At 42.9% G+C, this 26,378-nt stretch overlaps 3 non-coding genes across 3 annotated transcripts; 2 read left to right on the forward strand and 1 right to left on the reverse strand.

Moving 5' to 3' along the window:
- The first annotated feature begins 1,543 nt into the window (after positions 1-1,543).
- Positions 1,544-1,650, forward strand: LOC147929005 (small nucleolar RNA R71). Its single transcript, XR_015581147.1, has one exon. It is a non-coding gene; the product is annotated as a small nucleolar RNA R71 (small nucleolar RNA).
- A 9,137-nt stretch (positions 1,651-10,787) lies between these two features.
- LOC147929006 (small nucleolar RNA R71) lies at positions 10,788-10,894 on the reverse strand. Its single transcript, XR_015581092.1, has one exon. It is a non-coding gene; the product is annotated as a small nucleolar RNA R71 (small nucleolar RNA).
- A 10,799-nt stretch (positions 10,895-21,693) lies between these two features.
- Positions 21,694-21,800, forward strand: LOC147929007 (small nucleolar RNA R71). The gene has a single exon (XR_015581032.1). It is a non-coding gene; the product is annotated as a small nucleolar RNA R71 (small nucleolar RNA).
- The last annotated feature ends 4,578 nt before the right edge of the window (positions 21,801-26,378 follow it).

Here is a 26,378-nt window from a genome sequence, read left to right on the forward strand (position 1 = left end):
GCTATTACAAAATCAAATAATTCAATTTTACCAGATTTTTGTAAAAAACATAATAAGTAAACAGTCACCGAAACGTACACAAATCAGTAACCAAAACAGTCGCAAATGAGTAACTAGATCAGTCGCTAAAGCGTTGCAATTCAGTCGCAACTTTTAGCGACTGTTTGGCGAGGAAAAAACGACCAAATTTATCAGTCGCAAATTAGTAGTTCCGTGTCGACTCTTAAGCGACTGATTATTTTAGCGACGCTCTGTTTAGCGACTACTTATGTCAGTCGCCAATTAGTCGTTACTAAGTATTTTGCGACTGTATAGTGACTGTTTTTGTAGTCGGTATCAGTGAGGATCTCCTTCATATACTTCTTAAGAGATGGAACCATCCTGACTGCCTCGATGAAAGGGAGTCTGACTTGAAGCTCTCCTACCACTGATTTCAGCTTTGCGTACTCTCGCTCTTGTATCTTGGACTTACGTCGTGTGGGAAAAGGAAACTTGGGTACATATTGCGGTTGGTGCTTGTAGGGCTGATCTCCCTCAACAGCTTCTGTCCCAGAAATTTCAATGTTGTCAGTATCCTCGTTGGAAACAATGTTAGAGTTGTCGTTTTGTTCCCGTATCGTGGATTGTCCGGTCTTGTTATTGGATCGGTCAGTCCCTTCTTTCTGTTGTGGTGCTTTTAGTTCCCTTCCGCTTCGAAGGGTAATGACGTTTAAGAATTCTTTAGGATTAGCCTCGTTTTTCCCAGGGAGTGTTCCGGGAGGTGCCTTAACGCTCGCTGCAGACTGCGCCACTTGGTTCTCTAACACTCGCATGTGAGTGTTTAACGATTCAATTCTTCCATTCAGCTCTGAATACATGCTGTCGATCTTGACATTCACCTCATTGGCATTTTTCTTTTGATTTTCCATCAAAGCATGCATCATTTGTTCCAATTTGCTTTCTTGTGGGGCTGCGGCTTGCGGTGGAGGTGCTTGATAACCTTGTGGGAAGTTATTGACTTGAGGTTTCTGCTGGAAGTTCGATCCTCCAAAGCTTGTCCCCTTGTTCTGGAAGCCCTGTGCGAAATTGTTCTGCTGAGGTCGCAACGGATAAACTTGATCTTGAGGATTCTCAACATTGTTGCTTCTGTAGGACAGGTTAGGATGATTCCTAAAATTCTGGTTAAAACCTCGATTCTGAAAGTTTCTTTGCCCTCCTATGTAGTTCATCTCCTTCGTGCTCTCAAGGTATGTCTCAGCTCCAAAATCCGTGTATCCCCCGGTTTTCTCCTCACACAAGTTTACGTTTTGGTGATCTCTCTTCAGCAGGAGATTCACTTTGGCAGTGAGGTCCTTAATAACATCAGTCTCGACAGCATTGACTCTCATTGTACGATCGTAATCTGTCCCATGATTGCTCTTTCTTGATGCAAGATTTTCTATAAGGAGATTGGCTTTATTTGCGGTGTTAGTGGAGAAATCCCCTCTGCTAGCCGTGTATAACGCCATCTGGTACTTCTGTTCGATACCTCCATAAAAGATGTTCATCAGATTCTCCTGGTTGTAACCGTGATGAGAACAGTCTCTCAAATACTCCTTGAATCTCTCCCATGCTTCGCAGAAAGTCTCCATACCCCCTTGAGAGAAAGAGGTGATTTTTCTTCGCAAGGCTGATCGAGATTTCGTGTAGAAATGATTCAGGAAGGCTGTTCTGCATTGTGCCCAAGTGGTGAATGATCCAAGATCCAGAAGATTCAGCCATCTCAGCGCCTTATCCGCCAAAGAAAACTGGAACAGTGTTAGCATGAGGTAGTCGTAAGGGACACCATTGGATCTCGTCGTGCTGGTCAATCTCTTGAAAGCTTTGATATGATCTAAGGGACTCTCCGACGACAGCCCGTTGAACACACGATTCTGAACCACATTGATTAAACTATGTTTTATCTCATAGTCTTGCCTCGCAGGAGCTGGTGGTTGAATCACAGATCGATTTGCAAACAGCCTATTGTGAGCATCCTCGTCCCTCAAGGTGGTTTGCCTTGCTGGCGAGTTTGGTTCAGCTTGCTCTTGCTGGTCTTGCCTCTGCTGTTGCTGGACGATACCCAGTTGAGGGTCGGGTTGGCGAACCCCTATCTCTTCTCCGTCAGCCATAGCGTTGATGTGGGCTCTGTCTTTTCGGTTCTCGTGCTCAACCTGTGCTAATTCCTTGTTTCACAGGTTACGCAAATCAGTAAGTTTGTGGCTTCTTTTATGCATGCACTTGAAACAAAAGAGGAAGAACACAAGAACCAATCAGTAAATTAAAGTAAAATAGACCTTAGACTAAACGTGAATCTAGAATTTCAAAGGCAGCGTTTTGGTCCCCGACAATGGCGCCAAATTAATCAAAGGTCAATTGATAAACAGGTTTTCACCCAGGGTATCAATTCCCTATGCAGTTGTAGTACAAAGGGTTATCAATCCAAATGGTTGTCTATTGCTAGCAGGAAGGATATGATCAGAACAGTGCAAGTCAAGCCAAGCAAATAGGGTTTTGATCTAACAATCCTAAAATAACTAAAAGGAAATAATATAAACAAGAAACCACACGACCTAAGCACTCGATGCAAGCATTCGAGTACACTATCAGGTAGGGTACATGATCAGGTGGGGTGATCAAGTAAGCAAATGGGATATGAACAACTCGAGGTGTTACTCGATGCAGGTTATCGTACACCTGATCGGGTAAGGAATCAAGTAATGAAAGAAAATGTAAACAATTAAAATACGAAAGCTTCTAAGGATGAGGTAATCGAATCCTAAGTATTCTTGACTGGTGCAGATGCCTTACATGCCTCAAGCAAATATTTCCTAGACAATAAATCTCTAAACCTTGTTACCACACTCTCGCACTAGCAACAATCAACCTTGATCACTCCCCTACCCAACTCTCGTTGGAGAAACATGACCAAGCATGCATTAAGATACGATTCATTATTGTCAGTAAACCCCTTACTCATCTAATCTTTTAGGCTAAGTAAGTAAACCTCTAGCATTGGTTGATTCACGCATCTCATCTACACCTCTCGGTGGTAAAACACCTTAGATCTAATCTCAACCTCTCAGTCTGTTGACAGCATTAAGAACACCAACCTAGAAGAAAATCTATCAAACATATACAATCACGCTAAGGCATCCTAACCGATCAAGAACACAAAATCATCTATCCCATCCCTAGAAACTTTACTACACTACTCGGACATAATAACAAGAAACATAACAACGAATAAAAATGAAAATTGCATTATAACAAACGGTAGAGTAGAGGAGAAAGAATACATGATAGAAATCTAAATAAACGATAAAAAGTATGAAAATAAAATGTAAAACAAAAAGGGAAAATGTTTGAGTCGCTCAGTTCTCTCACAGAAGTTCTCGCTCTCTGGTTTGAGTGTCTTCGGTGTGCTCGTTTGCGACCTAGGAGAGGAGGAGTTTATATATGGAAACCCCTTTGACCTAGCTTCCCAGACCTGCCCGATGGTCTACTCGATGGGGCACACGAGGATGAAGTCGGGTTACTCCTCAGGTTGTTCTTCATGCTCTTGGATCCTCCTCGATTGTGTTGGGGTTCGGACTTGTTCTTCCAGCTCGATGGCTCCTTCGGGTACATGTTCGGTTTTGTCCTTGTTTTTCCCCATTTTAGGCTCTTAAGCACCTGTTTTCATCGAAAACATGCAAATGCAAAAATGCAACACCTTAAATGGCCTAAAAGTGAATTCCTACAATAAATGACCTAAAAATGCTATGTAAAGGGTATGAACAATGCAAAATATGGACAAAAAAGATGCTAAAAACATGCAAATTAGAGAGTTATCTGACCCCCAAACTTAAATCTTGCTAGTCCTCTAGCAAGGAAGTAAGAGGGTGCGGTTTGAAAGCGGGGACTCATAGCCTTTATATGCTAAGCGAAGGATTCAAGCTATAGTCCTTAAAGATAGTTTAATGGTGCTAAGATCAATCAACATACTTACAAATATTTTTCTATGCTTATTACCATGTATCGATCTAGTTCAACCTCCAACTAAAAGTAAAGAACATCTCTTTCACATTCAATTAAGTGTTTGGCGAATTCTTGCAAATGGAAGGTGAATCAAGCTCAATCGGTTTCAAGGGTAAGGCTTTTTGGTAAGGTGGTTTCAAGACAAATTCTTTGGGTGGTTTTCTCTCAAAAGAATGCTAGACAGTTGTGAAAACTATCTAAGATTGAGAACAATTTGGGCATACAAAGCTTAACTCTTGATAATCTACCCTTTTCTCATTCACTTTCTCTTTTTATTATTATATCAAACCCCCTAAAATTACACTACCCACATCCTTGATTTAAACTCTCCTTTTTTTTTTACTCCCTAAGGTTTAGACTTTAAACTTCTAGCTCTCTTCCCCTTTTTTTTTTTGCTAAACTCCTACTATGTATATATATATATTTTTTCTTTCTTTCTAGGAGACTATAGCAAGATTTTATTCTTTTTTTATTTTTTTTTTTATTTTTTTTTTATTTTAGAGACTTAGAGCTAATTGATTCTAACCTTAGGGACTCTTTTTTTTATTCCTCAACCCAATCCCAAATAAACATTCTAACCACCTATCTTTCAAAACCGAATCTATTGGCTAGTTCAAAATCTAACTTAGCTAAATCAAGAGGCAGTTCTTTGTCGTTCTCAATACTCTCAAGGTTTCACAACCTACAACACAATGAAAAAGGCCTCACTCAACAATTCACAACAAGGATTGAAAGAAAGGTTTGGGTTCATGGGTAGGACAAACAAATCGGGTTAGACGAAAAAGATTGGTGAAATGGAATGCCAACCCGAGTTTAGAGTTACCATGAGCAAGTATTCAAGTTCCATAAGAAAGACAATTAAAGTTCAAATTAAAATCCAATAATATAGAGATGTTCTAATGTTCAAACAAGTGGAGGAAACATTCAAAAGACACAAGGTTCTAAGCAAAGATTTTTCATTTTTTTCCAAAGATTGATCTAGCAACAATGAACTGTGACTAAGGGCTATAGCTTCAATCCTAAGGTTTGATTTTAAACAAGGTTGTTTTAATCATTGTACTCAAAGATGCATATGCAACAATCCTATATGAAACAAACTAGACTGAATCCTAATATGTAAATGCAACTACATGAACACTCTTTTTTTTTTTTTTTTTTTTTTTTTTTTTTTTTAAATTTTTCAAATTTTTTTGGGTTTTTCAATGCACATAGATGCAAACTCAAATGAATAAAACTAGCATGCAAATTTAAAATAAGAAAATAAAACACAATGTTAAAAATATTCTAGGACCCTCCCCCAAACTTAAATTACACAGTCCATGTGTAAATAAAACTTGGAAAAAGAATCCAAGAATCACACAAAATGAAATAAACAAAATGCAATGTTATTTACAAAGATCGGATGAAAGTGGTACCTCATGGGTTTGTGAAGAAGGAGGTTTCAGCGGCCTCTATACTCGCCAACGTGTAGCCAGGGTCGTCTCCAGTTTCAGCAGCGCTGATGTCTGCTCGTTAGAGAGCTCGGTGATATGCACAGACGAATTACTCGGACCAGCATCCGAGGGGTCGATTGAGGGTGGGATCGCGTAGCTCATCGGGTAGGGCATCAGGTAGTATGACGGGTACGGCGGAAGAGGTCCAAAATGATCACCCGTGTAGCCACTCGCAGGGTGCATCGTGTACGACATCGTGAATGGTATCTGGTAAGTCGGAGGGAAGTCTCCCGAGTAATCACCCGACTGGGTGCTTGATGGGTGTATCGGATAAGGCATCGTGTATCCCATCGGGTTAGGCATCAGATAGGCGTCGGGTGATGTTCTCCTCGGCTTGGGGCTCTTATGATGATGCTCGGTAAGGTTCTGGAGGTGGCAGTCCTCGAGTTCCTCCTAGCGGTCCGCTTCTCCCCATCCAAGTTGGTGCGTGTGCCGAGGTAGGAGCTGAGGCACAGCTTGCCTCCTATAGTCTTCACCAAACCAGTAAGGTCCTTTACCTTTTTCACCAAAAAATTGTTCATCTTCTTCAGCCATCCGATCCTCTTGTGGGCTTCCCTCACTCCGACCGGTTGCTTTTGAGAGCAAACATACTCCTCAAAATCGAAATCTTCCAAGCAATCTCTCTGTCTCTGCCCGGTTTCCTCTATCTTCTCAGATTCGGACTCCTCCTCTGGATTGTACAGCTCCTCCAAAGGTGGTACAAAGTCGATGTTGTCTCCCAGCCAAACCTTGGTGCATATGACATTAGGTAGGATCATTTTGGCAGCTCCGGCGGTTGGATGGATGAACTTGAAAAGCATCATATCATTAGGCCTCTCATGGGCCAAAAATCTCGCCAGCACGAGGTAATCTGCATCCAGCCATCTCGGTTCGTGCACTATTCCCTTCAAGGGCACATCTCATGCCACCAAGATCGGTGTAATCAGTCCTCCAATGGAGATCTCTCCGCCTCCTTCTCTTCTCTTAATCGCCCATGACTTGAGGTAGAGGAACTGATCGAGCAGTACAAACACCATACTAGTGTCCGCGACATCTCCGACTAGTGGTACACCATCCCTAGCATTGTCCAAAACTCCATACAATGCAACATCCAGCCGTTGAAGCTCGTGGTCATTCACATTCCCAGTCTCTTTTCTAGCAAAAAGAGTGCATGCGAGGGACTTGTGAAAATACCTCAAGACAGGGCTCCTTATTTGAGCGGATTTGGAGCTTGTGGATTTGTAGGAGAGCTTGTCTCCTATTGTCAGCCATAGGGACCTCATTTCCTCCTTTGCAACCTCCATTCCTTCTCCACTACCAGATTTGAAACCATACAGCTTCTCCATCTCCTTGAAAGTGAGCTGGTACTCTTTGTTCCTCACAGAGAAGGTGATGAACCCGATCCCCCCATCGGGTAGTAGGGTCGGGTGGTCCTCAAAGTAGTGCAGTTTCAAAGTGGAGAGAAAGTGGACTGTCTCCTCCTCATAGGCTTCAAGGTGAGCTCGCATCATATGGCCCATGTGGCACATGTCGAACAGGAACTCAACATCTCTAGCGATGCCCAACTGCTTCATTGTCTCACGGTGAGGGTATCAGGTACCAACGAAGCTCATCTTCCGGAAAACTTTGAAGAGTCTTGCCGGAGTCTCCACCTCCCTGTGCGAGGCTTGGCGTGTTCTCTCTCTCTGCTCCTCTTCTCTCTCTCGGTTCTCCTCCTCTGCGTCTTGATCCTCTTCCTCAGCTGCTCTCTCAGCTACCCTCTCAGCCTTCTCTGAAGCCGGTCTCTTCCCTCTTGCAACCGCAGCTCTGCTTCTTGATCGAGAGGTTTGGATCTCCCCTTGCTCTTCTCCACCAGCATCAGAATCGACCTCCATGGGGTCGGTAATGGTTCTTTCGGACGTAGACAGTTCTCTACGTTGAGGAGATCGACGAACAGCACTCGCCATCGGACTAGGTGAGCGTACTCGATGGTCTACATGATCGGTTGCTCGAGCACCGGATCGGGTGACGGATCGGGTTGAGCATCAGGTTGGGGAGGCAAAACGTCCAGCCTGCGGTTGGGAATGCGGAACGTTTCCTCTCCCTTGGGACTCTCGAGGTTCGGCGGTATCAACTCCGGTTGTAGCAGCGATGGAGGTTGATCTTCTTCCCTTCCTTTGGTAGGTTTTTGCGTGTGACTCCATGTTCGAATCCTTGAGAAGAAAAAGCTAAGCTTTGAGGTTAATAGGGTTAGTTCCCAAAGAAAATCGAATAAGACTTGAGATTTAGAGAGAATAGAAACTATGGAAACTTAAAGCTCTAGGGTTGAGAGAAGACTTATCGGTGATAATGAGGGAGAAGGGTTTAGGGTTTAGGGTTTAGGGCTGGTTCAATAGATTCTCCAGGTTTTGTCCAGGTTCTAAGGCAAATGTGGTGTTGACCTCCTCAAGATGTTTGACTTTCCTCTGCTTGGTCTTAGTGGAAAAAGCTTAACCATTAATGGTTGGCCTCTTAATTCTCTTTTTCACATCAAACTCCATCTTGAAGTGTTCACCATGCTCTATTCTGATCTTGCCTTGCTTTACCTCAATCACAACACCAACTGTTGCCAAGAATGGTCTTCCTAGGATCAGTGGGTCGTCTGGTTCTTTATCCCTGTCAAGGATCATGAAATCAGTAGGGACTTCCACTCTTCCAATCCTGAGATGCAGATTTTCCATGATCCCAATCGGATGCCTGACCGTTCTATCAGCCAGAACCAAATACAGATTACGTGGTTTAAAATTGGTGAATCCCATCTTGTTGGCTACTGACAACGGCATAATGCTAACTGAAGCTCCAAGGTCGCACAAACATTTCTTGAAGATCCGAATTCCTATCGAGCATGGTAAAGTAAAAGAGCCAGGATCTTCCAATTTTTCCTCGATTCGCAGCTCAAGATCCAAGCACACTCCACTCCTGAGAATTTCAAACCCAATTTCTTTAACAGCTTCCTTAACCTCATTCTCCAATCGAGCTGCTTCCTTGGCAGCTTCCTCCTGAACTTCGTGTGGTGGCAAAAGTTTAGGTGGTGGAGCTTTACGCTTTGCCATACGCTCTGCAAGAGCCTCCAGTTGGATATCAAGTGCAGCATCGAACCTTTCCTCTAGCTCCCCTTCTGCTGCTACGGGTAGTTGAGGCTGATCTCTTGTTCCAACATCTACTCGATGTATTGATAACTCTCCAATTTACATGTTTTTAGCATCCTTTTTTGTCGATATTTTGCATTGTTCATACCCTTAACTTAGTATTTTTAGGTCATTAACTGTAGGAATTCACTTTTAGACCATTTAGGGTGTTGCATTTTTGCATTTGCATGTTTTGGATGAAAACAAGTGCTAAAGAGCCTAAAACTGGAAAAACAAGGACAAACCCGAGCATGTACCCGAAGGAGCCATCGAGCTGGAAGAACAAGTCTGAACCCCAACACGATCAAGGAAGATCCAAGAACCGGAAGAGCAACCCAAAGATCTACCCGAGGAGTAACCCGACTTCACCCTCGTGTACCCCATCGAGTAGACTATCGGGCAAGTTTAGGAAGCTAGGTCAAAGGGGTTTCCATATATATACCCCTCCTCTCCTAGCTCGCAAACGAGCACGCCGCAGACCCTCAAACCAGAGAGCAAGAGCTTCTGTGAGAGAACTGAGCGACTCAAACATTTTCCTTTTCGTTTTTGCATTTTTATTTCATAGTTTTTATAGTTTTCTTAGATTTCTTTCTTGTACTCTTTCTTCTCTACTCTATCTTTTAATACAATGCATTTTTCATTCATTTTCGTTATTATGTTCCTTGTTGTCATGTCCGAGTAGTGTAGTAAAGTTTCTAGGGATGGGATAGATGATTTTGTGTTCTTGATCGGTTAGGATGCTTTAGTTTGATTGTAAATGATTGATAGATTTCCTTCTAGGTTAGTGTTCTTAATGTTGTCAACAGACCGAGAGGTTGAGATTAGATCTAGGGCGTTTTAGCGACCGAGAGGTGTAGATGAGATGCGTGAATTAGCCAATGCTAGAGGTTTACTTGACTCTGAGTAAGAAATTAGATGAGTTTGAGTTTACTGACATTATTGAATCGTTCTTAATGCCTACTTGTTCATATTGCTAGTGCGAGAGTGTGGTAAGTGATCAAGGTTGATTCTTGCTAGTGCGAGAGTGTGGTGACAAGGTTTTAGAGATTCATTGTCTAGGAAATAATTTCTTGAGGCATGTAAGGCATCCGTACTGGTCTAGAATACTTAGGATTCGATTACCCCGTCCTTAAGAGCTTTCGTATTTTATTTGTTTACATTTTCTTTACTTGCTCGACCACTTACCCGATCAGGTACACGATAACCTGCATCGAGTTTTTCATATCTCATTTGCTTACTCGATCACCCCACTCGATCCTGTACTCGATTGCTTGCTTCGAGTGCTTAGGTCGTGTGGTTTCTTTGTTTACATTCTTTCCTTTTATTTGTTTTAGGACTGTTAGAATAAAAACCCTATCTGCTTGGTTTGACTTGTATTGTTCTGATCATATCCTTCGTGCTAGCAATAGACAACCATTTGGATTGATAACCCTTTGTACTACAAATGCATAGGGAATTGATACCTTGGGTGAAAACCTGCTTATCAATTTAGCGCCGTTGCCATTTGGTTGATTTTATTTTGCTACGTTTAGGATTTCAGCACTTGGTAGATCAAGTTCTATTTGTTCATATTGGTTCGGAATCTGACTTGTTTGCTTTCGCTCTTGTTTGTTTTGAATCTTAGGTACAAACCCGAGCACCCACCCGACCCGTCACTCGATCATCTGGATCGGGTAGACCCTCGTGTACACACTCGGACACCTACCTGTGTATGCAAACACGATCCAGAGGTAGCCGGAACCTGAGTCCTTTCATCGACAACATCGACAGACCTAGGCTACTCAGACAACAACAAGTTCAACCGGAACCAGCAATCATTGAGGAGACGATGAATAATCAGAACGGTCCACCAGCTGTGCAAAACAACAATTTTGTGATCAAGAGTAGTCTCATTCAGATGATACAGAGTAATAAGTTTCATGGATTGGCAATGGAGGACCCATTGGATCATCTGGATGAATTTTATAGGCTCTGTAGCCTCACTAAGATTAATGGAGTTAGTGAAGATGGATTCAAACTCAGGCTTTTCCCATTCTCTTTGGGAGACAAGTCACACATCTGGGAGAAATCGTTCCCTAAAGAGTCCATCACCACTTGGGAAGCGTGCAAGAAGGCATTCTTAGCCAAATTCTTCTCCAACTCAAGAACCGCAAGGCTGAGAAATGACATTTCCGGCTTTGTTCAGAAGAACAACAAAACGTTCGGTGAAGCTTGGAAACGTTTCAAAGGATACACTACTCGATGTCCACATCACGGCTTCAGCAATGCTTCGTTGCTGAGCACACGTTACAGAGGAGTGGTCCCCAAAATACGGATGTTGCTGGACACCGCAAGTCATGGTAACTTCCTCAATAAGGATGTCGATGAAGGTTGGGACCTAGTGGAGAACTTGGCTCAATCTGGTGGCAACTGCAATGAGGAATATGATCGCTCTGTGCAATCTACATGAGAGGAAGATGCCAAGTACAAGAGGGACATGAAAGCCCTCAATGACAAGCTCGATAAACTCCTCAACCAACAGAAGCATGTTCATGTACTATCAGAGGAAGAGCAGTTTCTACAACAAGATGGGGAGACTATACAGATAGAGGATGTTAACTACATCAACAACCAAGGAGGTTACAACAGAGGGTACAACAACTACAAGCCGAATCCGAATCTGTCTTATCGGAACCCGAATGTTGCCAATCCTCAGGACCAAACTTACCCATTTGCAGTTCAAGGGAACCAGGTTCAACAAAAGCCTTTTGTCCAGTACAGCCAAGGCTATGCCCCTAAGCAGCAGTACTCTGGAACCTACAACCAACCACCTGGCTTCCAACAACCACAAGGTCCGCCGCACCAATCACAAGAAGCCTAGTTATGCGGAATCATTCAGCAAATGATTCAGAATCAGGCTTCAGCATCTATGGACATTTCGAAACGGTTCGTAGAAATGAGCAACAAGATCGACTCAGGATACAATGATCTCAATGCCAAGTACGAATCACTCAACAATAAGGTTAGATACCTGGAAGGCCACCACAACAACCCACCAGCTCCAAAGATTAACCAACTCCCAGGTAAGGCTGTTCAAAACCCCAAGGATTATGCATCTGCTCAAGCCATCTTCCTTGATGATCGAGCACTGGTTCGAGAATCAGAAACTGAAGAACAACCCAAAGTGGAACCGATGACCTACACGATGGTGGTAATCGGATGATGCATCAAGTAGATGTCGAGAAGCGAGATCAGCCTCAACCACCTGCAACAGCAGGAGGGGAGTTAGAGGAAAGGTTCAATGCTGCACTTGAAATCCAGCTGGAAGTGCTTGCAGAGCGAATGGCTAGGCGTAAGGCTCCACCAAATAAACTTTTGCCCCCACACGAGCTTCAGGAGGAAATTGCCAAGGAGGCAGCGCGATTGGAGGATGAGGTTAAGGAAGCTGTCAGGGAGATTGGGTTTGAGATTCTCAGGAGTGGGGTGTGCTTGGATCCTGAGCTGCGAATAGAGGAAAAGCTGGAAGACCCTGGATCTTTCGCATTGCCATGCTCGATAGGACTTCGGATCTTCAAGAATTGTTTGTGCGACCTTGGAGCTTCAGTTAGCATTATGCCGCTTTCAGTTGCCAACAAGATGTGATTCACTGATTTTAAACCAAGCAATTTGTATTTTGTTTTGGCTGATAGAACAATGAGGCATCCGATTGGGATCCTGGAAAATCTGCCTCTCAGGATTGGAAGAGTGGAAGTACCTACTAACTTCATGATCCTTGACATGGAAAAGGAACCAGACGATCCACTGATTCTACGAAGACCATTCTTGGCAACAGTTGGTGTTGTGATCGAGGTGAAACAAGGTAAGATCAGAATAGAGCATGGTGAGCATTTTAAGATGGAGTTCAATGTGAAGAAAGGGATTAAGAGGCCAACCATTGATGGTCAAGCTTTTTCTACTAAGACCAAACAGAGGAAGGTGCAACATCTTGAAGAGGTCAACACCACCTTTGCCTTAGAACCTGGACAAAATCTGGAACATGTGCTGAACCAGCCTGCTATTGTGGAGAGGATTCCAAAACCTCTTCCACCTGTATCCCAAGCTTAAATAGCATGAAAAGTCAAGCTTAGAGACTTTAAACAAGCTCACTTGGGAGGAAGTCCCAAAGGCATCTTTTGTTTTGTTTTAATTCTGATTTATTTGTTTTATCTTATTTTTCTCTTTTTGAATTTTCATTAAAAAAAAAAAGATGGAAAAATTGAAAAGAGGAAAATTGGGAAACCCGAGGGTTAACCCGACACCATACTCGACGCGCCCTATCGTGTCCCTGCTCGGGTGGCGAGTGGAGTCCGAATTCCACAAGGAAGTCCACTCTCAGTGAAGCCCACCAACCAAACCTTACTCTATTTAAGGGAGTCGAACCCTTCTCCCTCATTATCACCGATAAGTTGTCTCTAAACCCTAGAGTTTCTTTAGCTTCCATACTTTCTATTCTCTCTACAACTCGAGTTTTATTCGATTTCTTTGGGACTAACCCTATTAACCTCGAGACTTAGCCTTTTTCTTCTCAAGGAATTCAAACATGGAGCCAATTGCGAAAACCTATCAAAGGAAGGGAAGGAGATCAACCTCCACCGCTGCTACAACCGGAGGTGATGCCGTCAAGTCTCGAGAGTCTCAAGGGAGAGTAACCGATCGAGTAGGCCCCCGAGTTTGCTCACCGAGTTTAATGGCGAGTGCTGTTCGTCGTTCTCCTCGACGTAGAGACCTGTCTACGTCCGAAAGAACCATTACCGACCCCATGGAGGTCGATTCTGATGCTGGAGGAGAAGAGAAAGGGGAGATCCAAACCTCTCGATCAAGGAGCAGAGCTGCGGTTGCAAGAGGGAAGAGACCGACTGAAAAGGTAGTTGAGAGAACAGTTGAGGAAGAGGATCAACACGGAGAGGAGGAGGACCGAGAGAGAGAAGAGGAGCAGAGAGAGAGAGGACATGCCAAGCCTCGCGAAGGCTGAAGCAGAAGGAGGTGGAGACTCCGGCAAGACTCTTCAAAGTTTTCCGGAAGATGAAGCAATTGGGCATCGCTAGAGACGTCGAGTACCTGTTTGATGTGTGCCAACTGGGCAAGATGATGCGAGCTAACCTCGAGGCTTATGAGGAAGAGACGATACACATCCTCTCCACGCTACAACTGCACTATTTTGAGGACCACCCGACCCTACTACCTGATGGGGGGATCGGGTTCATCACCTTCTCTGTGAGAAACAAAGAGTACCGGCTCACTTTCAAGGATATGGAGAAGCTATATGGCTTCAAAGCCGGGAGTGGAGAAGGAATGGAGGTCAGCAAGGAGGAAATGAGGTCCCTATGGCTGACAATAGGAGACAAGCTCCCCTACAAGTCCACAAGCTCCCCTACAAGTCCACAAGCTCCAAATCCGCTCAAATAAGGAGCCCTGTCTTGAGGTATTTTCACAAGTCCCTTGCATGCACTCTTTTTGCTAGAAAAGAGACTGGGAATGTGAATGATCATGAGCTCCAGCCGTTAGACATTGTGATAGTAATATTTTACTACTCTACTGAAGTTCAATTCCCTAAGCACTTAAATTGTCATTGTAGTACAAAGGGTGTCAAACCAAATGGGTGAGCTATTAACCACAAAAGAAGCAATCAAATCTAGCTAAGTCAAGCGAACCTTAGTTTTGATTTTCTAACAACCTAAGTGAGCAAGCAACAAAAGAAAAGGAGAACTAATAGCAAAACTAAGCAGTGTCTAACAAAACTAAGCAGAGCTAAGCGAAACAAGCAAAACGTAAACTGATGCAAACAGATGATAAAAGAGAGCTCGTGAGGCTGGGTATCAATGATCCATGAAGTAACTTAGTCTTAATACAAAGATTCGATAAAACTTTAAACAAAGCTATCCCTAGACGAAAGATTTAACAACAGGTCAATCCACTCTCGTGACAGAGACCCTCAAGCCCAGTTACTTCCAGACCTAAATCTCTTTAGCGAAGCATAACAAGGCAGGCATTAACAACCAATCAATCAATGTCAATAAACACCCTAGACAACTAATCTCTTAGGCTAGGCACGTAAATCTCCGGTATTAGCTAGATCAGACATTTCACCAAGCCCTCTCGGGTGGAAATGCCTCGGGTCAAGCTTCAGATGATCAGAAAGAAGCTAGCATGAATAACACTAATCCAGAAGGGATCTAAAAGATTTAAACATCAAAACCCTAGAAAAGACTAAGAAAACCTCATGGATCTCACCCAACCTCAAGAACTTTAAGAACACTACTCAGAAATCATGAAGCTCAAGAACCCAAACCCAGAAAATTCAATAAGCAACATTATGAAAAGAGATTAAAGAGAGATTAACAAGATTATATAAACTAAAGCATAAAAGAGAGATGTAAAACTATAAAAACTTGAAAGATTAAAAGAGAATTCGAATTACAAAGCCTTAAACCCGTTTTGTTTCTTGAGAGAAGTTCTAAAAATTGGTAAAAAGAAGCTTCTCAAGTCTAAACAAATGAGACATATTTATACTAAACTTGTGAAAACCCTAGTCAAAGTCAACGATTTTTAAGTCGGTTGATGTTTAGCACGATCTCGCTCTCCTCTGCTTCCAACAGCTCGATCGAGCTATGCTTTCTCCTCTTGTCCAGCTTTGGTTTCGCGTTCCACTTCAGCTCGATCGAGCTCTTCTTTGTCTCAGACAGCTCGACCGTCTTTTCTTTCAATCAGCTCGATCGAGCTCTGCCTCTTGTGTTAGTCGCTCCGCCTTGTCTTCTGCTCTGCATGCGTTAGGCTAGATTCCGCTTCAGTTGGTCATTCTGCCTTGGTTCGACTTCCTCTGCTTCACTTCGTCTTCCCAGCTCGATCGAGCTCTCTTTCGCCTTGCACTCTGCTCAGCTTCATGTTCCCAATAGCTCTCCAAAACCTGATAACAACTTCATATGCAAAAATGTATGCAATGCTAATGGAAAACTACTAAGTGAGTGAATTTATGCAAGAATGAGACGCAAATGCTACAAACACAGGATGAAATGATGCTAAAGTGAATGCAAATGAGGATCTAAAACAAGTAAAATGCAGATACATCAACTCCCCCAAACTTATTTCTTGCTTCCCCTCAAGCAAATAATCAAGATTAAGCTTGAAGAAGAGGTTTGAAGGAGGGGGCTCAGAACCAAAACATGCTGATAAAATAGGTAAAATCAATGTCCAAGTTAGTAATTGTAAAACGCAAAGAGAGAGAGAGTCCTACTTAAAAACTTTAGCCATGTTCTTCCTTACACGCCTTAGCCTCTGTTTCAACTTTGACATTCATTCAAATCAACCTATCCCTTTAACATTCATTAATTGGAACCGTGAATCAAGCTTAAACACTGCCTATGAACTCATTTGGTTTGGTAAGAAAAGGATGGAGATAAAGGTGATCTCCTTTAGAGTAGGTTCATCGTTTTTGATCAGGGTTCTCTCAAGAAAATGGATTGAGCTTTTGGGAGAAGGCTAAAGGTAAGGACCAACAAATGCATACAGGAATAAAACCTTGTCTACCCGAGAGTACCCAAGCGTTTGACTCCTAATTCTCTAAACCCAGATTGTCCTAACTCTACCCTTCAGCTTTTAGCTCTTTTGATCATACCCATTCACCCTTTTGTACCAAGTCTCAGGAGAGGTTTCTTTTTTATTTTGCCTAGCGGATTTGGGGTTTCTTTTCTAAAACACTATGGTCCTCTTTTCCTTCTTATTTCTTAAGACTTCAAAAGCTTTTGCTATACATTCTTTGACAACTTTCTTTTCTTTTCTTAGAACCATCTTTCTTTTTTTCAATACTTTGCATTCCCCAAATCCTTTACTAGACTTTCATATTTAGAGACAGATTACCCCTCCTAAAGACTTTATCCTTTCTTTTCATTCTTTTCTTTTCCTTTCTGCACACATTGAATCCCAAACCCCTGTAACAAGTTCCCACCTAGTCCTATCTAGTCCGGATAACGCGAACTAGAACTACACAAGGTTCCATTCCTGTCGGCTTTGACCTAACACTTTCTACCAAGCTCAATCCGAAAAATAAGGCCTCACACACAGAGATAATTTTGGCTTGAAAGAAGGGTAGGCTAATGGTGGGGGAAACTGTACCAATAATGGGAATCAGCTACTTGGATTAGCCAAGAGTGGTATAAAGGTGAAAGAAAATCCAAGTATGTACATTGGTATCCATGAGTTCAGATTCAGTGCTTAAAACATGATAATTATGAGTCAAGATTAAGTTCAAGTAAATAGGGAAGGCATCAGATCGCAACATGTTTCCATCTAGACAAGAATGCAGAGTTGTGAATTCTAAACATGGTGCGGTTTTACTTCAGGTTCGCTAGATCATGCGTTAGACAACTAATAACTTGGGCATTGAATTTATCTAGTAAATCTGCATGTCTACGAGGCAAACTCATCACAGACCCCTAACACATATGCACAAACTACTGCATATGTACAAACTACTAAAAAGAAAGCAAGACTTAATCTAAAATGCAACTACAACTATATGAACACTCTTTTTTTTTTGGAAAATTTAAAAAAATTTCAAATTTTTTTGGGTTTTCTATGCCTTATATGTATGCAGACTCAATGATGCAAAATTTGAAAATAAGAGACAAAGAAAACAAGTTATATACATCTCAAACCCTCCCCCAAACTTAAATTACACAGTCCCTTGTGTAACAAAAATTTGAAGGAGAGTTCAAAAGACAAAGAAAACAAACTAAATGAAATGCAATGGTATAAACAGATGAGTGAGGAGTGTTACTTGGTCGTTTAGGAGAATTGGGAGTCAAGGTAGGCCTCCATGCTCTCCAGGGTGTAACCAGCGGTGGGAGAGTAGGATGATGGATCGTGTTGGGTCAAGCTGGCGTGTTCATCTTCGAGATCCAGTGGGACAGGGAAGCCTCTCTTCGAGCTTGATGGTGGTTTAGCTGCTCTGCGCTTTCTCTGGTTTTGCTCAAAGGAACTGGTTCTGGCAGGTTCGAAGGAACTAGCTCTGGCTGGCTCAAAAGAACTAGCTCTAGCGGGTTCAGTTGGGTTGGAGCCTCGCCTGAGTAGGCTTGCAGAGTTGCTTCTCGGGAGCACATTGCTCGATGAGGGTGGAGGTGGAGGAGTTCTTCCCTCTTCAAGTTTAGTGACCCGAAGCGTCAATCCTTTCACAGAATTTGTTAACTCCTTCACCGTTCCTCGCAGAGCTTTGTAAGATTTATCCTGAAGTTTGTTCCATTGCTGCAGAAGGCTGATATTCCTGTTGGTGCCTTTCATGTGCCTGCTCTGCTTAGGAGAAGAAGGCTGTGTGAACCAGAACTGCTGAGGTGAATCTTCTTCAGATATGTCCATAGGCTGCGGGTCAGGCGAGTTAACAGCTTCTGCCGTGTCAGGTTGAGTGCCTTCAGGGTATTGGAGATCCGCAGGGTTTGGGAGGAACCAGATGTTGTGAATGTCCTCCAGCGTAGTGAGAGTTGGGTTAGGAAGTAAGACCCTAGCGTCACCAATGTGTGGGTGATGGAAACGAAACATAAGCTTGTCTTCATGCACTCCATGGTCAAGAAACAGTGCTTTCTTCAGATACCCCATATCCAACGAGCGAGGTTCATGAAGATCTGAGCGCAAGGGGACACCACGATTGGATAGGATAGGAGTGATTATCCCGCCAACAGTCAACGTGTTATTCTTCTTCCCACGGTTTTTGACTACCCAATCGCGGTAGGCTAGGAACTGCCTTAACAAATATACGGAAAGAGGTGTGTCTGACCCATCTCCCCGAAGCACAGTGCCATCTGTTGTGGTTGGGAGGAGGCTCTGAAGAGCAAGATCAATCATCTGAAGCTCACTCTCGTTGACTGTCCCGGTAGCTTGGCGCGCAAAGAAAGTGCTTGCAACACATTTGTGAAAGTATCTGATGGCCGGACTCCTAATTTTGTTGCTCTTGCTTCTCGAGGATGTGTAACCACCATTGCTGATAGTTTTCCAAAGTGCCTTCAACTCTTTGTCGTCAAAGTCGGGGCAGGTTTCCGTCCCGCTAGGAAAACCAAACAACTTCTCTAAGTTGGTGATGCTGCAAGAGTAGCGCTTTCCGTGGATCGTGAATGTAAAATAGCCTACCCCAGACTTGTCTTCATCGCTTTCTTCATAGTAGTACATGTTGAGAGAAGCGAGGAACTGGCAGGTTTCATCTTTGTATGCTTCACGGTTACACCTCATAAAATTTCCAAGACCACTGTTTTTGAATAGGAGCTCAACGTCCTCTTTAATTCCAAGCTTGCGCATGGTAGAGCGATGCGGGTATCTTGTTGCAGCGAAATCGCATTCCATGAAGAGGTTATAGTAGTCTTGTGGAGTGAGCTGCTCCCCTGACGCTGTGTATTCCTCTAAATCTGTTAAATCCTCCTGAATCTGCCTTACTCGCCCCACTGGTCTTTTTCCTTGAGCTATTTCAGCTCTCCTACATGACGACTCCCCAGAGCTAACAACTCGATCCTGAGTTTGTGGGTTTCTATCGTGAGACAGTGACCGCCGTGGATGGATTGTTCGTCGTGCTGTTGTATCCAGTGATCTCCTAGAAGGTTGCACTGGCTCCACGTTTTGTACGTCGTCTACTTGAGGTTCGGCTGAAGCGCGTGACCCTCTAGCTTTGGCAAGCCTTATTACTTTGGCTGCAGCTTCCTTTCGTGTCAGACGCGAACCCTCTGCTTCTTCTTCTACCTCAACCACTGGTGGTTCCTCCTCTTCTTCCTCTTCTGCCTCAATGTATCTCCGCCTCTTGTCAGTGATGCTTCTAGCTAGCTCAGCATCAAGTGGCTTGGTACTGGTTTTCCATCTAAGCTTGTTAAACATGGTGAGAAACAAAGATGAAGCTTAGAGAACTTGAGAGAGAGCAAGAATCACAAAAGCTAAGGTTGATGAAATGTATGGCTAAGCTTAAACGATTTAGAGAGAGAGACGAGATATGCAAAGTTGAGTGAAGAAGAGTGTGACTTAGTCTTTTGTTTATAGTGGAGAGATGATAGAACTCGACTTGATGGGTGAGAGGAGACAGCTTTGTGTTGTCTTGTGGGAGACATGGTGGAGTTGGAGGAGACATGTGGTGGGACCGAGCTTGAGTTTGGTGGACAAGATTTAAAACGTGTTCTACCCACTTTTAGGAGCTGTGCGAAAATGGGAAGGAATCCAATGCTGCTCTGTTGACTTGTGTTGACTCCGTCTCCAGCTCGATCACCACACTGCGTTGGGCCAAGCTACATAGTGTACGAACTTGATTTTTCTTTTAAAAACCTGAGAAAATCATAAAACTAACAAAAACAACCTAAATAGCAATAAAAAGAAATATATACAGGGATAAACATGGGACTTCCTCCCAAGTGAGCTTGTTTTAACTCTCTAAGCTTGACTTCCTGTTTCTTTTAGGCTTTTGGAGGATCATAGAGAGGCACAGAGGACCCCTCCGGAATCTTTTGATCTGCAAGGTACTTCTTGACCCTTTGTCCATTTACTGTGAATTCACTACCATCCTTGTTCAGCATAGTTACTGATCCGTATGGCAAAACCTCTTTAATCTCAAATGGTCCAGACCATCTTGACTTGAGCTTTCCAGGAAACAACTTAAGTCTGGAGTTGAAAAGCAAGACTTGATCTCCAGACTTTAGTTCCTTCACAACAATCTTCTTGTCATGAAAAGCTTTAGTTCTCTCCTTATAGATTTTGGAGCTTTCATAAGCATCAAGTCTGATTTCCTCAAGCTCATGTAGATCAACAACTCTCTTTGCTTGTGCTTTGTCAATGTTCAGATTTAACATCTTAATAGCCCAAAGCGCCTTGTATTCAACCTCCACAGGAAGGTGACATGCTTTACCATACACCAACTGAAACGATGTTCTTCCAATTGGTGTCTTGTAAGCTGTTCTGTAAACCCAGAGAGTCTCATCCCGCTTCATAGACCAATCCTTCCTAGACAACCCAACAATTCTTGACAGGATCCCCTTAATCTGCTTGTTGGAGACTTCTACTTGCCCACTGGTTTGGGGGTGATAAGCAGTCGCTACTTTGTGTTTCACCCCATACTTCTTCAGCATACCATCAAAGACCTTGTTGACAAACCATCTTGTTCATCACTGTCCACAGTAATTGCAGTAGGTCCTGTTTGAGATGGGAGTTTTCTGCCACTGCGAAGGGTAATACTTTGAGCTTGGTGGTACTCTTTCGGGTTTTGGATAGCTTTTCCTGGAAGTTGGCCTTGAGGCTTTGCAGAAGAAGTTGTAGCGTGGTTGCTCTCTAGGTACTTCACTTTAGAGTTCAGTGCCTCAACTTTGGTGTTCAAATCGTGAAAATTATGTTGCACTTCAGAGAACTTCTTGGCAACATCCTGAGCACCAGCTGCTTGTCCTTGAAGAAGTTGCTGAAGCATAGTTGTCATATCGGGAGGTGGTGCCTAAGGTGGAAAACCTGGAGGTGCACTCATGTTGCCCTGCTGCTGTGGTTGAAAGTACTGCTGCTTCGGAGCAAAATTCTGATTCTGGTTGTAAGGAACGAAGGGCTTGTGCGGCTGTTGCGCCTGCTGTTGTTGAGGTTGTTGTTGCTGAGGGTAGACCTGATCCTGTGGATTAGCAACGTTTGTGCTTCTGTAGGAGAGATTCGGGTTAGCTCTGTAGTTGTTGAAACCTCTATTGTAGCCACCTTGGTTCTGCATGTAGCATAACTCCTCAGTTGGATCAACCTCCCCATCTGGGACCTGTATCTGCGCAGCTTCACAGACAGAAATAACCTGCTTCTGTTGACCCAACAAAATCCTGTCAAATTTCTCATGAAGAGCCTTGATTTCCTTCCTGGTGTTGTCATCAGTATCGTTGTTGCTCCTAACAGTCCTATCATAATCATCATTGTAGTTCCCGTCAGATTGAGCTAAGTTCTCAACAAGCTCCCAACCATCTTCAACATCCTTGTTCAGGAAGTTGCCATTGCTTGCAGTGTTAAGCATCATCCTGGACTTAGGCAGAACGCCCCGGTAGAGAGTACTAAGGAGGGATTCCTGACTGAAACCATGGTGAGGACATTTAGTAGTGGAGCGCTTGAATCTTTCCCAAGCTTCACAGAAGGTTTCACCATTTTTCTGAGCAAAGCTGGAGATTGCATTGCGGAGCTTAGCAGTCTGCGAGTTAGAGAAGAACTTCGCAAGAAAAGCCTTCTTACAATCATCCCAAGAGGTGATGGATCCCTGAGGTAAAGCTTTTTCCCACTGATGTGCTTTGTCACCAAGAGAGAATGGGAACAAGCGCAGCTTGAATGCATCTTCGCTGACACCATTGATCTTTGTGAGGCTGCAGAGCCTGTCAAACTCGTCCAGGTGATCAAGAGGGTCTTCCATCGGCAAGCCATGAAATTTGTTGCCTTGAATCATAGAGATGAGACTACTCTTGATTTCCAAATTATTGTTTGGGATGGAAGGAGGCACAATTCCCTGACGCTGCGTGTGGGTGTTAGGAGCATCACCAGCGCCAATGTGTCGTGGTTGGCGTGGCAGATTGTTTTGTGCACCAGGTGCATGAGGGTCGTGCTGTTGGTTATCCATACCAACGTGATCTTGTTGATCTAATCCGACTTGATTCCTTTGTTGTCTCAACGCGCGGGGTAAACGATCGATGTCGTCACAGAAAAGGAGATTATGACTGCCTTGGGAGCGTGTTTTCATGCAGAGAGAAATCAACAGCACTGCTCGAGCTGTGTGTCGAAGGAGTGTTCCTGAAGCAAAGAGATAGACAGCCAACAAGTCAGTAAACGAAAATAAAAGAAAAATAGCTTGATCTTAAGAGATCTGAAATCTTAAATGTAACAGACAAATACCCAATTGGCAACGGCGCCAAATTGATAGTAAGATTTTACTACTCTACTGAAGTTCAATTCCCTAAGCACTTAAATTGTCATTGTAGTACAAAGGGTGTCAAACCAAATGGATGAGCTATTAACCACAAAAGATGCAATCAAATCTAGCTAAGTCAAGCGAACCTTAGTTTTGATTTTCTAACAACCTAAGTGAGCAAGCAACAAAAGAAAAGGAGAACTAATAGCAAAACTAAGCAGTGTCTAACAAAACTAAGCAGAACTAAGCGAAACAAGCAAAACGTAAACTGATGCAAACATATGATAAAAGAGAGCTCGTGAGGCTGTGTATCAATGATCCATGAAGTAACTTAGTCTTAATACAAAGATTCGATAAAACTTTAAACAAAGCTATCCCTAGACGAAAGATTTAACAACAGGTCAATCCACTCTCGTGACAGAGACCCTCAAGCCAAGTTACCTCCAGACCTAAATCTCTTTAGCGAAGCATAACAACCAATCAATCAATGTCAATAAACACCCTAGACAACTAATCTCTTAGGCTTGGCACATAAATCTCCGGTATTAGCTAGATCAGACATTTCACCAAGCCCTCTCGGGTGGAAATGCCTCGGGTCAAGCTTCAGATGATCAGAAAGAAGCTAGCATGAAGAACACTAATCCAGAAGGGATCTAAAAGATTTAAACATCAAAACCCTAGAAAAGACTAAGAAAACCTCATGGATCTCACCCAACCTCAAGAACTTTAAGAACACTACTCAGAAATCATGAAGCTCAAGAACCCAAACCCAGAAAATTCAATAAGCAACATTATGAAAAGAGATTAAAGAGAGATTAACAAGATTATATAAACTAAAACATAAAAGAGAGATGTAAAACTATAAAAACTTGAAAGATTAAAAGAGAATTCGAATTACAAAGCCTTAAACATGTTTTGTTTCTTGAGAGAAGTTCTAAAAATAGCTAAAAAGAAGCTTCTGAAGTCTAAAAAAATGAGACATATTTATACTAAACTTGTGAAAACCCTAGTCAAAGTCAATGATATTTAAGTCGGGTGATGCTTAGCACGATCTCGCTGTCGTCTGCTTCCAACAGCTCGATCGAGCTATGCTTTCTCCTCTTGTCCAGCTTTGGTTTCGCGTTCCACTCCAGCTCGATCGAGCTCTTCTTTGTCTCAGACAGCTCCACCGTCTTTTCTTTCAATCAGCTCGATCAAGCTCTGCCTCTTGTGTCAGTCGCTCCGCCTTGTCTTCTGCTCTGCATGCGTTAGGCTAGATTCCGATTTAGTTGGTCATTCTGCCTTGGTTCGACTTCCTCTGCTTCACTTCGTCTTCCCAGCTCGATCGAGCTCTCTTTCGCCTTGCACTCTGCTCAGCTTCATGTTCCCAAAAGCTCTCCAAAACCTGATAACAACTCCATATGCAACAATGTATGCAATACTAATGGAAAACTACTGAGTGAGTGAATTTATGCAAGAATGAGACGCAAATGCTACAAACACAGGATGAAATGATGCTAAAGTGAATGCAAATGAGGATCTAAAACAAGTAAAATGCAGATACATCACATTGCACTGTGCGGAGTTTTGGACAATGCTAGGGATGGTACACCTCTAGTTGGAGATGTTGCGGATACTAGTATGGTGTTTGTGCTACTCGATCAATTCCTCTATATGAAATTGTGGGCCGTGAAAAGAAGAGAAGGAGGCGGAAGATCTCCATTGGAGGACTAATTACACCAATCTTGGTGGCATGCGATGTGCCCTTGAAGGGGATAGTGCACAAACCAGATGGCTGGATACGGATTACCTCGTGCTGGCGAGAGTTTTGGCCCATGAGAGGCCTAATGACATGATGATGTTCAAGTTCGTTCATCCAACCGCCGGAGCTGCCCAAATGATCCTACCTAAAGTCATATGCACCAAGGTTCGGTTGGGAAACAACATTGACTTCGCACCACCTTTGGAAGAGCTGTACTACCAAAGGAGGAGTCCAAAGCTGAGAAGAGAGAGGAGACCGGGCAGAGACAGGGAGATAGCTCAGAGGATTTTGATTTTGAAGAGTATGTGTGCTCTCAAAAGCAACCGGTTGGAGTGAGGGAAGCTCGCAAGACGATCAGATGACTGAAGAGGATGAGCAAGTTTATGGCGAAGAAGGTAAAAGATCTTGCCGGTTTGGTGAAGACAATGGGAGTTCAAATTAAGGAGCTGCAAGACAAGGCAAGCTGTGCCTGAGCTCCTACCTCGGCACAAGCACCAACTTGGATGGGGAGAAGCGGACTGCTAGGAGGAACTCGAGGACTACCACCTCCAGAACCTTACAGAGCATCATCATACGAGCCCCAAGCTGAGGAGAACGTCACCCGACCTGAAGCATCGCGGTGAAGCCCAACACCCAACACCCAACCGAATGGGATACACGATGAACTACCCGATGCACCCATCGAGCACCCAATCGGGTGATTACACAGGTATTTGCCATCCGCCTTACCAGATGCCATTCACGATGCCGTACACGATGCACCCTGCGAGTGGATACACAGGTGATCATTCTGGACCTCTTCCACCATTTCCGTCATACAACATGATGCCCTACCCGATGAGCTACGCGATCCCACCCTCGATCAACCCCTCGGATGCTGGTCCGAGTAAGTCGTCTGTGCGTCTCACCGAGCTCTCTAACGAGCAAACACCGACACCTGCTGAAGCCGGAGACGACCCTGGCTACACGTTGGCGAGTATGGAGGCTGCTGCAACCTCCTTCTTCACCAACCCATAAGGTACCAATTTCATCCGACCCTTGTATATATCATTGCATTTCGTTTAAATTCATTTTGTGTGATTCTTGGATTCTTTTTCCAACTTGAGGGTCCTAGAATGTATTTAACATTGTGTTTTATTTTCTTATTTTTATCATTTCAAATTTTTTCATGCTAGTTTTATTCATTTGAGTCTGCATCTATGTGCATTAAAAAACCCAAAAAAAAAAAAAAAAAAAAAGAGTGTTCATGTAGTTGCATTTACATATTAGGATTGAGTCTAGTTTGTTTCATATAGGATTGTTGCATATGCATCTTAGGGGACAATGCTTAAAACTACCTTGTTTAAAATCAAACCTTAGGATTGAAGCTATAGCACTTAATCACAGTTCATTGTTGCTAGATCAATCTTTGAAAAAAAAAATGAAAAATCTTTGCTTTGACCCTTTGTGTCGTTTGAATGCTTCCTCCACTTGCTTGAACATTAGAACATCTCTATATTATTGGATTTAATTTGAAATTTAATTGTCTTGCTTATGGAACTTGAATACTTGCTCATGGTAACTCTAAACTCGGGTTAATACTCCATTTTTACCAATCTTTTCGTTTAACCCGATTCATTTGTCCTACCCATGAACCCAAACCTTTCTTTCAAACCTTGTTGTGAATTGTTGAGTGAGGCTCTTTCATTGTGCTATAGGTTATGAAACCTTGAGAGTATTGAGAACGACAAAGAACTGCCTCTTGATTTAGCTAAGTTAGAATTTGAACTAGCTAATAGATTCGGTTTAGAAAGATAGGTGGTTAGAATGTTTATTTGGGGTTGGGTTGTGGAATAAAAAAAAAGAAGAAAAAGTCCCTAACGTTAAAATCAATCAGCTCTAAGTCTCTAAAAAAAGAGAGAGAAAAGATCTTGTTATAGTCTCCTAGAAAGAAAGAAAGAAAGAAAGAAAGAAAAAATATACATTCATATTAGGAGTTTAGCAAAGAAAGAAAAGAAAAAAAAATAAAATAAAAAAAATAAAAAAAAAATAAAGAGAGAGCTAGAAGTTTAAAGTCTAAAAGCTAAACCTTAGGGAATATAAAAAAAAAAAGAGTTAAAACCAAGGATGTGGGTAGTTTAATT

This window comes from Camelina sativa, chromosome 14 (assembly GCF_030686135.1).
Source record: "Camelina sativa cultivar CO46 ecotype springtype chromosome 14, ASM3068613v1".
In the NCBI taxonomy this organism is placed as follows: domain Eukaryota; kingdom Viridiplantae; phylum Streptophyta; class Magnoliopsida; order Brassicales; family Brassicaceae; genus Camelina; species Camelina sativa.